The sequence below is a fragment of the Lagopus muta genome, chromosome Z, assembly GCF_023343835.1.
Source record: "Lagopus muta isolate bLagMut1 chromosome Z, bLagMut1 primary, whole genome shotgun sequence".
Lineage (NCBI taxonomy): Eukaryota > Metazoa > Chordata > Aves > Galliformes > Phasianidae > Lagopus > Lagopus muta.
In genome coordinates, this window is record NC_064472.1 from 45725788 (window position 1) to 45740369 (window position 14582).

Here is a 14582-nt window from a genome sequence, read left to right on the forward strand (position 1 = left end):
GATCTGGAGGCAGGACTCATATGCATACTAAGTAAGTTTGTAGATGACACTAAACTGAGGGTAGAGAGATGACTCCCTTGAGGGCTAAGGAACCTTGCAGAGAGATCTGAACAAATTAAAGGGCTGTGAAATCACCAGCCACATTAGTTTTTGGAAGTGCAAATGCCAGATTTTACACCTGGGATGTGGTAATCCTCAATATGCTCAATATCCTCGATATCCTCAATCCTCAATATCCCCTATACTGGGGACCAAGAGAATGAAAAACAGTGCTGTGGAAACAAATCTGGGGGTTCTGGCTGATGGTGAGTTGAACGTGAAGCAGCCCCAAAGGGCCAACTGTACTCTGGGGTGCAGCAGAACCAACACTGCCACTGGGCGAGGGAAGGGGCTGCCCCCTCTGCTCTGCGTTGTGCAGCCTCACCTACAGCACTGCATGCGGGTTGGGTGCCAGACTACAAGAAGGACATAAAGCTGTTAGAGATCATATAAGACGTAAGAGGAACAGCATGAGTGGAGACCTCATGGCAGCTGCAGCCTTCACAGGGCAGTGCTGAGCTCTTCTCTCTGGTGACGGCAACAGTGCCCCAAGGCACAGTATCAAGCTGTGTCAGGAGGGTTGGGAGTGGTTAGGGAAAGGTTCTGGTCCAGAGAGGAGTGGGCATGGAACAGGCTCCCTAGGGCAGTGAGCACACCCAGAGCTGACAGAGGTCATGGAGCATCTGGACAATGGTCTCAAAAATAGGGTTGAGTTTTGGGTGATCCTGTGTGGAGCCAAGAGTGGGACTAGATGATCCTTGTGAGTTCTTTCCAACCCAGGGTATTCTGTGATTCTATGATTCTCTCCTAATGTACCTGTATCCTGCAGCTCTCTGATGCACTTAAGTAACAGGCAGAGGCATCAGGGGCGTATAATATACATATATATAATATATATAGCATAAATGAGCCAGGTGGTGCATTTCATTTGCAATGACAAAGCTTATTATGACAAAAAATGAGTTTACCATATAAAGAATTTAAACATTCATGTCTAGTACTTCAGCAATTCTTTTAATTACCTTTCTTTAATGTATCATCAACAGCACTTCATAACTCTAACAAGCTATCTAAATTATGCCTTGAAATGCTTTCCTCTTTCTCGTACAATCTAATGGTATTTAAATAATGAATAGAGTTTCTATCAAATAGTGTAGTTTATTTTATGTGAATTAAAGAAATGGTTTTAGCTTTGTGGACCTAGAAACATGTTCAGTAAATCCTATTTCATGGCAGCTGGTGATGACAGTAAAATTTCTTTCATGAAGTCTAGAGGAGTGAAAATGTGAATAATACAAATAATCATGCATTTAAGCATTTCAAATTTCAGAGTGCTAATTAGTTCCTACGGCAAAGAGTTCTTGAAAAGGCTTCATTTCATTCTGAAGAAAGCAGCTCAAGACTTGAAACATTTACATTCTTTGAAACATATTACCATATAAAGCCCTTTTTGCATTAAGGGTTTTTCATGTTGAGTGTCAGTGCCCAGAAAATATCTTTTGCGTTAATTCTGTCCTCATTAACAGTGAGAACAGAGATACACTAGAAGAGATTGCCTGGGGAAGCTATAGCATTTCCATCAGTGGAATGAGGATGAGGCTAAACAAATCTCTGGATTCTTAACCCATGTTGAAAGGATAGGTGAGGCAGCTTTTTCCGGTCCTTTATATACATATATAAAGCATATATATATATATATATATATATATATATATATATATATATATATGCTCAATTTACAGTGTAGTTTTCTGATTCATTGAAAATAACTTATAGCAGAAAACTAAATACTCTGGTGGCAAGGTCATCTGTTTGTCCACCTTCTGTTTCAGGAATAGGCTTATCAAGTATTTTTTTGTTGTCTTTGCTAACAGTTAAACCCCAACTTATGCAACATATTTAATAGTATTAACTATTCAGGCTTTGTTGTAGAAAAGAAACACCAGATAAAAAAATGAAAAAATGAAAAATGAGGAATATTTATGTAAAGCTGATACTTAGATCTGATTCCTTCCAGACATCAATATCTTTTAATATTTTCATTGATGACTCCAGCAAAGATAGCAGACATCCCCATTGTTTGTTTAATGTTCACAAACCACTAATACTTTGCAAAAGAAATATTCTCACAGTCAAAATCTGAATATCTTCTGTGCTTCTATTTGCTGTTATCCACACATAGTTTTGTTAAGATGTCTTTCTCTTTGGAATGTAATCTACATGCTATTGTACTAGAAACAGTTCTGTATTACATTTTTAGCATTAGTGGCATTGGAAATAGCATCATTTCAAATACATCAGCTTTATAGAGCAATTGCTTTTCTATATGCAGCGGAATTAAAGATGATCCAATGAATTACATTTTTACACTGCTAAGTGCATTTATTCCACTGTATAAGATTCAAGGTTTGGGTTAGTGATGCTTAAATTTCTTTTAATGTTCAGAGACATAAAAAGCAGTTCAGAATCCATATTCAGATTCACTTCCACTTTTGTTTTTGTGACTAACATGCAATGGTGACTTACTATTTGCAGTTGCCTTACAGAACAACCTCAGGATCAATAATACGGAGACAGCTGTAATAAACTTACATGAATCTCTGAGAAGTTCTGTGTGTGTGTATGACAGGAAGAGAAGTTCTTTTGCAAAGAAATGCTACAGCAGCTCCTTAGACATGTTAGAACTAAATCCCACTGAGGTCGTATTCTCTGTTTTACATTTTATTGTGCATCAGGTATTCATCCAGTGCAGAGGCTCCTAGCTGAAGTTGCAGTGTAACAGCAAGTAAGGTTGTTTAATTTAGGGGTGCACATTATTGTGTACAGACTTCCCTGATCCAGGCACAATTTCTTTATGACTGTAAAATATAAATCAGATTAACATTTCAAGTAGAGTGATCATGCAGGGAGAGGTCAACTTGCCAACCTAAAACAGGACATTTTCAGGTGTCATTACCTCATTACCTTTTTGTGATGTGTGATATTGCAAATGTCCCATAGACCTTGGCATATATATGCAAATTTCTGATAATTTAAAATGTCTATCAGCTACTGCACCTTTCAGAAAAGCTAAAACCACACTGCTTTAAATCAAAATGGCTATCGTATTCCTAGAGGCTGTATGCATGAAATTCAATAATGATGAGCACGACCTCCCATATTTTGTTTTCAGTGATACTCAAGACAGTCTGCCTTCAGGGAAAGTGATCATCCTATATTTTTTATGATTGGGATGAACAGAAAAAAGTCAGGAAGCAGAAATAAGGATTAGAGACCACTAGGAAAGTAGCAGAAAAAAAGGAGAGAAAAAGAAATAGATAGAGAAGGAGGCAGAGGATGAAGAGATTAGTGTTTTGGGAACTGGCAAAGAAGGAAACAGCTGTGTATATAGTCCAATAAAAGAGAGAGAGAAAGAACAGTCTAGAGAAGGAACAAGAAACCTCTTGAATGCAAGAGCACAACTAACTCATGCACTGAAGAAACTCAGGTAAGAAATGCATAGACTTGTCTATTTCCTTCATTTGTCCTTCCTGTGCTAGTCAAAGGAAAAACTGTTTTTTAAAGTGAAGAACAAACAGTTATCTACTTTGCTTGAATGCACTTAAGCCTGTGCTCTAGTCCCAGGTTCTCTTAACCATTTAGATACAATTTTGCTTTGGTTCAGCTAGGATACTGCTGTCTATGTAAAAATTCCTTTTAATTCAAATAAATGATGGCCAAGAAAATGTCTAGTTGTATGTCCATCATTGTAGTTTAGCAATATGTAGATTGCAAATACAATTAAAACAATTACAACTACAGTAAAATTCTTTCTAATTACACCAAATGTCCAGCTCCTTTCACGATAAAGGGAATGAGACATCTTTTCTATCAGCTCTAAACCCAAGCTTGTGGTTTAAGTATCCGACAAGGAAGACTGTATGAGTTAATCAAGAAAACCTACATTACAGTACCATTCTTCAGAGAATTTCCTTATGAGACATAGGAATTTCCTGACAAGAGTGAAGAGACAGTGAACACCTTCTTAAGGTGCTAATTGGCCTGCTCATATTGCAGAAGGGGAGATGACCAATACTGGCGTTGATGTAGTCCTGATCCTTTGTTCTTGCTCATGCATACAAATAAAGCTTAAGTTCAAACAGGCTCCAAAACATCTCTAACTAAGCTGCAGTAGCCTCAGCTTAGGGATCCCAGTATGGACCCTTTCTATGTGGGGCAGGAAGAGCTCAGTCATCCTAGCTGTAACTAAGGCATATTGTCAGCACACCAGCTACTAGAATACTCTTCAGTTGTGACAGAAGAAATGGAGCTTAAGGCAATATCTGAAAGACATATTAGTGCATCCAGTAATGCAGAGCTTGCATGGTGAAAATTATTTTGCTGTTTTTTTTTCCTTACCTGAGTAATCACAATTATAGAAGCAAGGCAGCTACAACATTACATGACTGTTTCATATATTTGAAATGCTACACTTCAGTTTCATTAATTTGTAACATTTCTTAACTCATTATGACATGCAGAGCAATATATTTCCTACACATTATGGAGAAAACATAATGTGAGAGATTACCGCATTGATTTTCCATGTCTGACAACTGGAAATATATTTTTTTTCTGCTTATGAGATACACAGATTTGTAAGATTCTACTATATTTTAACAACCTCTGAGTGAGAACCATCATTTTCCTAATAGTTTCCAGCAGGATTTCCAGCTAAGCATTATAGATTTGAAGGAAGAAAAGGAAGCTTGATCTGAATTCAAGTCATAGCAGGAGCCATTCACTCTTTGGGAATTAATTCCCATTTTTATTATTGCTATTTTTAATTTTGCTTAATTTAATGGTGGATAAACTGTATATAAAAAGATACTACAAAACCACCTGAATTTTCTTGCTCTCTGATAGGAACAAAAAAATCAAAGCAACACAAAACATTTCCTATATGCCTTAAGCTGTATTTTCTTACTTATCTCTGTTTGACAGCAGCACTTTGATGAATGTGCTGAGATCAAGACCACAGCTTGTTGTGAAATATTTTTACAATTTTTTTTCCTAATTGGAAAATTTTTATGACATCTTTGTACTTCAGCAAAAGGAAATGCTTGCTATATCCAAAACTGAATTTCTGGTTGATGGGAGAGGTTACTCTTACAAGTAATTTAGTATATTTTACACTCATCCGGCATACAAAGGATTTGAACAAAAATCTCCTTCATGAGAAGATTCTCCACCTGTTTCACCAGCAGCTTATAGGCCTTGTATGTACAGACAAACAGGCCACCCCTATTTCTTGACTTCTTGAGGTTAAACTACCTCAAAATGCTCTTCTGTTTGTTGCTGATAAGAGTATCTGCTCATTTTCTATATAACAGTGTACATGTCAGCAGTGGATGTTGGTGGTATGGCAGTAGAAGTCGGATCTTCCCACTAATACCTCATTCCATTTTATTGCCATGTTACAGGTGGCAGCAGAGGACAATCAGGCAGAATGGCATCTGACATGGAAGCGCGGATGAAGCAAATGTGTGTCATTGAATTTCTCCTTGTGGAAAAAAATGGCACCCAGTGACAAATAGTCATCAGCTCTTGCTGAAATTTCTTAAGACCAAACAGTGAATGTGAGCACAGTGAGTCTCTGGGTGGTGCTTTTCAACAGGGGAAAAAGCAGCAGTGTCACCACTGCTGGTGCAGGTTGATACAAGTGTGGTCTGCAGGCTACTGTTCACTGCTGGTGAAAATTCACAGCAAATGGTGGTGATTGCATTGAAAAATAGTGTTTTGTAGCTGAGAATTTGCTCTATCAAGCAGTGCTATTGTGCTCTTTGTGTCTGTTGTCGTTTCCATGGAAATAAATAGGAGACATTACTTTCGGAACAACTAAAATACATTTCATTAAATATTATGTCTCAGGATATTTATTTATTTTTTAATGTCAAAAAGTACAAACATATATCATAGAAATTGCATTAATAACCTAATAGTATTACTCATATTCAACACAAAAACAGTGTAGAGGGAAATAATTTTTTCCATATTTTGATGACTCAGGAAGAGCATACAAAATCTTAACTGGTCACACTTATAGAAGTCTTTAAAAACCTTTACAATTCTACAAAATTTTCATCTGAAGAAATGTAAGCACTGTATCAACTTCAGAGACTTCTGCTTTTGACTTTTAAAAATATGATTTGCATAAAATAAAATGCAGATAACTTTTTATTTTTGCTTAGCATACTTTGAATTTTAGTGCTCTTTAAAGCAAATTATGTCACAAACATAAGCCAACACAAAACAAACATAGCTATTTTTAATGAAAATGAATAGCACTATAAATATTTTTATAATTTAGGTAACATGTTGTTTGAATGTAAATTTGATTTGCCCAGCTTATTAGCAACTGTTAACTTTAATGTTAAAGTGGAAAAGATGTTCAATCTTAAATCAGTTTTAATTGTTTCTGAAATCTAGCGTTGTATGAAAGATTATAGATATGTGTATATATGTGCATAAGCACACACATACACATGAGATGCCATAAATTAGAAGGTATAAAAACACTCTAATTACAGAATAAGTGAAAAATCTGAGTTTGAAGTGCTTAACAGGGAATCAGCACCTACCTGAGCAGAATTTAGGCAAAATATTTCAGCTGAAGAATACAAAACTCTTTCTTGGTCCTAAGCTGGACAAAAGTGCATGATTAATATAGATTTGTGACCATAAACAGGTCATTTAAAATGGCTTTGCTGAGCTGCTGTAAAGTGCTGTGCTCTATTGATGTGCTCCCTGAGGAGAATGCTCACAGTGCAAAGCAGAGATGAACCATATCAAGATCTGTGTTTCTTCATTCTGTTCTCCACCTCCTTACCTCCAAAACCAAAACAAAAAGCATGCCAAGAAGACAGAAGATGAGACAGAAGATCTCTGGGGATGTGTACAATGTCAGTCCTCCTTTGGCAGGGGCTAAAACTGCTCTTGGGCCAGGTCACACTAACCTTTAGAGAGGCTCCAAGACCATGCTGTGTGTGTCCACTACTTGAGGGAAGCTTACAAGAAGGATGGGAACCAACTTTTTATGCAGGCAGATGGTAATAAGACAAGAGGAAAAGGCTCTAAACTAAAGGAGAGGGAATTTAGATTAAATGTTAAGGCAAAATTCTTTACTCAGAGGGCAATAAGGCCCTTGCACAGGCTGCCAAGAGAAGCTGTGGGTGTCCCTGGAGGTGCTCAAGGCCAGGTTGGATGGGGCCTTGGGCAGCCTGATTTGGTGAATGGACACCCTGTCCATGGCAGGGACTTGGAACTGGGTGATCTTTAAGATTCCTTTCAACCTAGGCTATTCTATGATTCTGAAACTCAAGCTCCAGTGCAGAGTGCAGGCATATTCCATTCTCAGGATGGAGGAAGAGCTTGGGAAGCACTTCTGGCAATAATACTGTGCCATTTGTGATGAATTTCAGGTGGCAGTGCCTTTCCAAAAATAAATGATTTGCAGATTTCTTAGTAGTATATGTGAGTCTTTCTTCATTTGAAACTACTGACCTTCAGCTTTTGTAAGCAGCTGTGATGCATTAACAGATTTTGATCACACCATTGCAAATGAGTTTAGTAGCACCTTTCTCAGTGTTTGGATAACTAAGTGTTGGACATAGTTCAAATTTAGGACTCCTCCAAGCACTTCTGTCATATCTCAGATTATCAAGTTCTGAGGTGTGCATCTGGCAATGTAGCGTTCCTAGAGTGATGATTTTAGAATTGAGGTGGATGATTGTCAAGAAAAATGTGTGCTTATTGGCAAGGAGCTTTGTACTTTGACAGTCTAGGGAAGCAAGCAAGTTCATGATGAATGAGCTAAGGCTTACTGCAAATATTCCTTCTTCCTTGTAAGATTAATTTTTATCCCAGCTGTGCTATTCTGTTTTATTTACCTGTGAAAGTTTTTCCATAGGGTGACTCAAAAAGCAGTCAGAGGAAATGGAACCTTTCATTGCTACATGTTCACAGACTTTTTCTCTGCTGACAAATCCTTTGCCACACAATGATCCTTATTTTTTTTGCCGCAGTAGATACATCTTTCCCACAGGCCGACAATTCTTTGAGTTTGTGTAGGGAATGTTTTCTGTTTGATTTTGTATTGTTTCCCTGCCACTTCTCCACTGTTCCTCCCTCCCCTCACACTTCCCCCGCCATCACAATCCCGTCAATTACCCAAAGCATTACCTATTTGTTTTGCTTTGTCTGCTTTATTACACTGGAAGTTTTTCTAACAATTAAATTGTGTGTCACTTACTTTTGGCTTCATATTTTTTCTTACTGAGGGCTTCCCAAGTGCTGGAAAATGACTTAAAACGCCCATAAAATGAATTTGACCCCTTATTGTTAAAATGAAAGTAGTATTTTCATTTTAAAAGTACACTGAATAACATTCCTTGTCAGTACATTCCTTTATTTAAGCACATCTTGTTCTTACATTCTAAAAGGGAGATGAAAATAGAAGTAAAAATCTTGCACTTGATCTTACTCTTCAGATGTCCTCCTTTTTACCCACATAACACATCCTTTATGGGTACTCATCAGTTCATGCAAACCCTGCTGCATTTCTTGCATTTTTTCACCAAATGCCAGGTAATGCCTTGGCTTCTTCTAGTTTTCACAGCACATAGCTTTGTGTTCTTGATTCTGACATTTACATTTCTGGATCAAGTTTTTATTATCTAAAGCAATTTGAATTTGCAATCACTGTATCAAACTACTCTTCATTCTTATCTCCAGGTTTGTTCTTGGTCCAGTAGGTCTCCAGGTTTTTAATCAATTCGTTGCTCCAGATTCTATCTACTATTATCTCACTGAGAAAGGACTCATTTTATTAAAGACTGTAAGACTTACTACTCTCTAGTTGCACTTATTCTGGGCTTTGCAGTTAAATTCTATTACTTCTGTATGTTCCACTTTCATATTAACTCATGCTGATCACCGATTTTTGTCTCAGGTCCTAAGTGAATATCAACTGAAGCCACCACTTCAGTAAATTCCCTACAATCACCTCATCTTATCTCAATTGGAATGAATATCTGACCCCTCCTTCCAAAGACTTTATTTTCTATGTACCCTTATGGAATGATCTTCTGAGAGTAGTCAGTCCTCACTTGTGGCCTCGGCTTCGCTGACCTTTGTCATGCAGTGACCTACATTTACCCGTCTCTCTGTAACACAGAAGTTGATGACACCTTTCCTTAGAGATTCTGCATCTGATATGTGCAACAATTTAAAATGAGAGTTTCGTGTTGAAGCTGTACCTGTCTGCCAGCTATTAGTCTTCCCAGCTGTTTAACTGAGGTTTAAATGGAAGGGGAGGTTTCACAACAGAAGCCAAAGTGAATGTCTGGGCTACTTCTGCTTTATTCTAAAAATAAATGGAAGCTGGATATGAAAACACAGTTCCTTAATCTATAAAGCTTACTTCAACTGCCTTGTGATGTACTTGAGTATATCCAAATAAAGGAAAATTTATGATTCCTTTCTCACTAAGACTGTAGAATGTTCAGCTCTGGAGGCCTGTAGGAGTAGATGTTAAAGCCAGTAGTTTTAATTGACATCTTAAGTCACAAGACATCTGAGAAAGAAAATAGATTTTTTTTCTCTTACCATCACCTTTGTACATCACATTTCTATTACGTGATTTGAGAAATTTAAAAATAAATTAATAATGTACCAAAAGTGAAGTAAAGCCTCTATGATCTGTCCTATCTAATGTTACAAATCTCTGTAAAGCTTTTGTTTTCTTCTTTAAGCAAACCTGAGGACAAAGAAATCACATCTGTAAAATTCTCCATGTTTGAAAGTTTCAGGAAGCTAAGATGTGTTCACTGGGATCAGAAAAAACTGCTAGACTGTGTTATGTAGAATTTAAGCAATTAATTCATATCTGAAGTGCTGATTTTGAGGAGATTACAGGATATCCTGAGAAACTGCAGGGTGATGTTATTACAGGCCTCTAACAAAGCTAGTTTGTGTGCATGTGAATATTCCAGTCAGGAGCTAAACAGTGTTCACATTCCACATGACATAAAAAGCCACATTCACAGTTACTGTGAGAAAGGAGAGTTACCCTGCAAAGTCTAAAGAAAATCTTCAGGACCAGTGGAAACTGTGTTTCACAAATGTTTTTGTTAGCAATCAGAAGTAGAAACTCGATTTTATTAAATGCAGATAACACTGAAAGAAACATAAAAGGGAAAATCACCGACTGAAATAAGCTGTCAGTGCAGTAAATGTTTCTTAATGCAAAATGCCCAGGTGTGAAGGACAAGAGGCATTAGATTATGCAGACAGTAACAACAACATTGACAGTATGCTCTTAAAAAAAAAAAAACCTGCTGATGAAATAAAGAATTTGAGGTTGGTCATGATGCAGACTGTTGTTTGTCAGACTCGTTACATATTTAAAAGGAAAAAAAAAAAAGAGAGAGAGAAAGAGAGAGGTCTATTCTCCTTCATATAAAATATGTGCTGTCCTAAGATGATACTATAAATGTACTCAAGTCCATTTTAAGAAGTTCGGGAGTCATTCTGGGTTCTCAGGAATTTAAACAGAGTCAATACTTAAAGTTCTTTTTCTCCTAGATGTGTTTTTCTTTTTGGTAGTAGATTGAGCTGTTTTATCACGCTGTGTTTCAGAATTATTTAACATTTTGGGCAAAACAAACCTTGTTTTCTAGACCAGAGCCCAGTCAAATAATTTTTTACAGCAGCAAATCAGTTTGCCACACAAAGAATTGAAGACAATGCACAATTAGAAAAGTTCTGTTTAAATAAGTGCCTCACACTAAATTCATGTAACTATTATATTTGGCCCATCTGACAAATTTAATCCATTATCCCACTAAGTAATATCATTATATTAGTCTATATGGTAAAACACAGACTAACTTTTACTCAACATTTATTCAAATTGATTTTTAGTCTGAGCAGTAACTGAATCTATAACATCTGACATGGCTGTAATATTACCCTGATCAACTCAATTTTCTCACCTTTTTGTTGGGATTCTCAGAGAGGAATCAGAAGGGTTTTAGACTAATGGTAATCAAATTTATTAAACTGAAAAACAAAAAGTCATACCACCACACTCCTGCACACACGCAACGCCTATTAAAACATTTTTTTTAAAGACATTTTCTGATGACTGGCTTTATGAAAGCGCTTACCTATCCCTAGGAATTAGATTAACAGCATATCTATGGACTTGAAAACATTTATCAAACACAATTGCTAGATATTTTATATTGACTAGTATGTGCAAGCTTGCTTTGTGGATTGATTCAATGTCAACATAAATAATTTTCTCATGTTTATTGTTGGACTACGATCACTATGGTAGCAGATGTCTTCTCTTCCAATTGAAAGTGCATGAAGTACTTCCCTGGAGAGGACTCCACCGCTCTGTAGAGGCAGCAGAGAAAAGTGGAATAAAATAATCATCAGTAGAGAGGGTCTTGCTCAGGAATTTCTGAGGACTTACGGTTAGATTTGTAAAAATAGCAAAGACATTGAGGGACACTACCCCAAGCACTGCAGTTGCCTTTTATATTACTTCAGAAATAATATTCATAATAACTTGTCTGTGTTTTGGATAGAGGGATCTTTTTTAATCACAAATGTTTTGGAAGGATTTCTGTCTACCCACGTCTAGGTTACTATCTAGTTCTTACAGTTATTATTTGTATGTTTCTGTGTTTTTTTCAGATTAATTCCACTTTTGGAATACACTCAAGAACAGATGGAGATGTTTCTAAAATTGTATATTTCTATTCACAATCTAATATTACTAGTAGAGTTTGCATGTTGACTGATATTTATTGAAATTAACACAGATTAAGAAAAATTGTCCGATCTTGAAAGTTTTTGAATCGGTAAAATCCATAATCAAGTTTTGTGTTAGAAGAAAGGAATCATACATCTAATTAATACTCTGAAGGAGACAGGAGACTACAGTCACTGAATATTATTTTCATAGGCTGCACTTAAGGACAACATTCAGTCTCAGGATGCAGACATGTGATATCTTATACTGTTTTTCCACAGAAGTTTTAAAAAGCTGTTCAATTAATCTAATGAAAAAATCAAGGCTCCAAAGTAGAGCAGCACAGAGACAGCACTACAGAAAACTGGCTCAGTCTGCACCCCCTCCTATCATCTGGCTCTCAAAGGGCAGAATCAATTCATTTCCTGTTTGGATTTTATCTAAAGTACCTACAGATCAGTTTTGGACGCTTTGTTGGTCTATTCTGTCACTTAAATTAAAGGCTGAAGGATGAACAATATTCTGAAGTTATGCTGTTGTACCTTAGTTTCAGAAAAAAAACTGCTGATGAGGGAATGCAATACAAATACTACAACTTTTTTTGTATGATCACATATTTCTGTTAATCCCATTATATAAACACAGCTTCAAAGATAAAAAAAAGAAATACAGAAGTACATGTGGGATGTTGCTAACCAGACTGTATGTGCCCCGTCCCTGAAGGTGTTCAAGGTCAGGTTGGATGGGGCCTTCGGCAGCCTGGTTTAGTATTACATATGGAGGCTGATGGCCCTGCCTGTTGCAGGGGTTTGGAGATTCATGACCCTAGTGGTCCCTGCCAACCTGGGCCATTCTGTGATTCTGTGATTCAATACTGCATTCCATATAAACAATTTTCAATACATCATTCTCCAAGAATATCTGCTATCTCAGACCCTAAAAATCAAGATAAATGATTTACTTTTTAGTAAATGAATGAACTACATGCCTGTGCACTAAACATACCTAACCTAAGCTGTAACATCTGTTCAGAAAATGTTTTAAACCTTAGCTGAGAATCAGAAATGGTATTAGCAGTAGCATTTTAGTCATTAAGTCTATCTTCAGTGAATGAAAAAACAAAGTAGATTTATTCTTGCTGTAAATTTAAAATACTATCACTTTGTCTGAAGCGTACATAAAGCAGGCCAATCGTTTTATAAATTGTCAGGGCCTCAATTATTCTTAGTTGTTATTGTAATAACTTATGAAGTAACATGCCTTCTAAAGACAGAACAATACCTGGTTTGGGAACTAGTTTGCCTTTCATTTCTGTGAAAATAATTTTAACGTCTCTGAATTTGTTCTTGAAATTGTAACATTACTGAAGAATTAAGGGACTGACAGTGTTGCTACCAGAGGAAGAAAGTCATAATGCAAACAAAGCAGGCTTACAACCAGACTGATTCAGCCCCTAAAGCCAACCAGGGGTATTTTACCATCCCTACTGTGCCAAAGCTTTTCTCTGCATGGCCTACTCTGAATACAAGATATGGTCAGGTCTTTAAATGTCAATCTCAACCAATCTGAATGCATCTATCTTGCCCCAAATAGTCTTTTCGATCTCCTTTTCCTATTCCAGGAATAGAATCCTATTCTCAGCAGAATTCTCACTCTGTTGCCAGTGCAGTTTGGCCTATCCACTTGCATACAGTTTGAGAATGGAAACACGGACACCACACAAGAATCTCTGAAAGTAGGTTGTACCAAAAACATGTAAATGCCTGTGGTATTTTACAGCCACTAGCACAAGTTGGTAAGTATTCATTTGAGTTTGCTTTGAAATAAAACAGATATATATCAGCCTAAGAAAGACTTTTCTTTGTTGTTTATTTTGTTTTGTTTTGCTGGTGTTTTTATGCCAGGTACAGGGAGGTTTGTAGAGTATTTTAATAAATGAGCACTCTACAAAAATTGAGATTTGTCATTATGTCGTCACTTACCAAGTTAACTATCCATGAAGTGATATTTTAAAGTCTGTAATAATCCTTTTTATGTTTCTTATACAATTCACATTTTAAAAACTTCATTTATTTCCATGACAATGAAGTATAAGCAGATTGAGTGCAGTAAAACATCTGCTTGAGAGTTGCAACTTGATAGGATGCACAGTCGTGAAACAATTCAATTGATTTACTTTCATATAACAATATGTCATAAAGTTAATGCATTCTGGTTAATATTCTCTTTATACTGTCATTGAAAGTTAGTACAATAGAAGTATGACATGCATCTTGAGCATTAAAGATATTCGTGACTGGTGCTCAGTGCCACGTGAATGATAATTGCCATAGTGAATGAAAAATGCTGGGAAAAAAAAAGATATATTCTGTGCAGTTTTCACTTTCTTGTTTGTTTTCTTTTTTCCTTTTTTTTTTTTTTTTTCCCGCTATTTTTTTTTTAATTGTATACAGAAAAAAAAAAGTATTTCAAAACACATTGAGAAAATCCCTCTTTGGAAATGTTTTTGTAGTATCTGATGTAAACTTTATTTGTCATTGCTATTACTGTCCTGTGTGATCAAAATTTGCTGACCTGGATGGCTGCTTCTACATCATGCCACGTTCTATCTTTCTAAGTCACTGTGTTGCAGTTTTAAAGTCTGTTTCTACTATTCTGTTAGAGATACAGTCTGGTTTAAAAAATAATATATTCATTGAAAAATATCATGCACAGGTGCTTTCAGTGACAGTAATTATCA